Source organism: Physeter macrocephalus, chromosome 15, assembly GCF_002837175.3.
Source record: "Physeter macrocephalus isolate SW-GA chromosome 15, ASM283717v5, whole genome shotgun sequence".
Lineage (NCBI taxonomy): Eukaryota > Metazoa > Chordata > Mammalia > Artiodactyla > Physeteridae > Physeter > Physeter macrocephalus.
The window spans coordinates 57,139,403-57,141,146 of NC_041228.1; the positions used below are offsets into that span (position 1 = coordinate 57,139,403).

Below are 1,744 nucleotides of genomic sequence, written 5' to 3' on the forward strand. Positions count from 1 at the left end.
GCAACGGGAGAGGCCACAACAGTGAGAGGCCCGCGTACCACACAAAAAAATAAATAAAAAAATAAATAAATAAAGGATGGTTCGGTTAAATGCACCCCGGTGCTCAGTTTAAGTGCTAGCCATTCTCCAGAGATTCCTCGGTGTGCTAAAACATAAGCTCTATTCATTTTAGATGTAACACAGCATGAGTTGTAAGTACAGATTTTATTTGTCAAGAAAAAAAAATTAAGTAGAAGGAAGACACAAGAGAAAAGTAGGCTTTTGTGGAACTATTACATGCTAGGTTGTTTATAATATAAACAGTGCTTATTTAGCCTCGTAGAGAAAATTAAGTTAATATTTGTCTAAGGTTCAGGGCTGCATGAATCCACCTATGCTGGTACATGCCAGGAAGGGAATTTTAAAAGGACATGTTGTATCAGTTAGGATTTTTTTGGCTCAGTGTACCAGGAAGCCAAGTCTAGTGGTTTAAAAAAGTCAGGCGTTTAGTTTTTCTCCCATAAGAAGCAGCTCCATGATGCCACTGGAGACCCAGGTTCTTTCTGCCTTTCTACTCTGCCAAACTTGGCTGTGGTTTACTTCCTCATGTTTCAAGATGGCTGCTGCCCTTCTAGGCTGGAAGGGGGAAGTTGAAGAAAAAAATAATGTTTCCAAGTCTTTCTTTTTTTTAAAATTGAAGTATAGTCGATTTACAATATTGTGTTAATTTCAGTTGTACAGCAAAGTGATTCAGCTATACATACATATATATCTATTCTTTTTCAGATTCTTTTCTGTTATAGGTTATTACAAGATATTGAATATAGTCCCCTGTGCTATACAGTAAATCCCTGTTGTTTATCTACTGTAAATATAGTAGCGTGTATCTGTTAATCCCATACTCCTAATTTATCCCTTCCCCCCTTTCCCCTTTGGTAACCATAAATTTGTTTTCTACATCTGTGAGTCTGTTTCTGTTTTGTAAATATGTTCACTTGTATTATTTTTTAGATTCCACATATAAGTGATATCATATAATATTTGTCTTTCTCTGGATGACTTACTTCACTTAGTATGATCATCTCTAGGTCCAGCCAAGTCTTTCTTTCCGAATGATTTCTTGGAGGTTTCCTGCTCATATCTCATTGGTCATTAATGTGTCAGAGTGCCACCTCCAGCTGCAAGGGAGGTTAAAGTGGCCATGTTTCAGCTGGACATACCGCTATCCCAAATAATATTTGGGTTCTCTTAGGAAGAAAAATGGTAAAGCTGGGTATGGGGTATGCTATTAGCATCTGTATGCTATTAGCCGCAGATGCGAACAAGCATATAAATTCTTCAAAACACAAGTCATTTTTCTCACCCAACATACATAACAGTCAGGTTCATCACTATATAGCAAGTTAAATAGATATGAATAGAATAAATCATATTTTGAACCAACACTATTTTCAAGTGCTATTTTTTTTGTCCACAAGTAGGTCCATAGGTTGAGAGATTGTCTTTCCAGACATTTATTTGAGCAACAGCTAGTCAAAAATTCTTGACCACATTATAGAACTTCCTGCCAGTGCCAACATTTACCTTACTGGTACATTTAAAAGGTCATTTAAAAGAAAAAAAGCTATCATTGCGGGGGATTCCTCCCTGGTGGCGCAGTGGTTGAGAATCCGCCTGCCGATGCAGGGGACACGGGTTCGTGCCCCGGTCCGGGAAGATCCCACATGCCGCGGAGCGGCTGGGCCCGTGAGCCATGGCCGCTGAC

The 1,744-nt window shown here is 38.9% G+C and overlaps 1 long non-coding RNA gene across 1 annotated transcript in view; it reads right to left on the reverse strand.

Annotated features, from left to right (window-relative positions):
- Positions 1 to 1,727, reverse strand: part of LOC114487843 (uncharacterized) — a 9,237-nt gene extending 7,510 nt beyond the window's left edge. Inside the window, exon 1 of the long non-coding RNA XR_003683305.2 lies at positions 1,044 to 1,727. This is a non-coding gene — a long non-coding RNA (uncharacterized lncRNA). The remainder of the gene's footprint in view (positions 1 to 1,043) is intronic.
- Between the last annotated feature and the right edge of the window lie 17 nt (positions 1,728 to 1,744).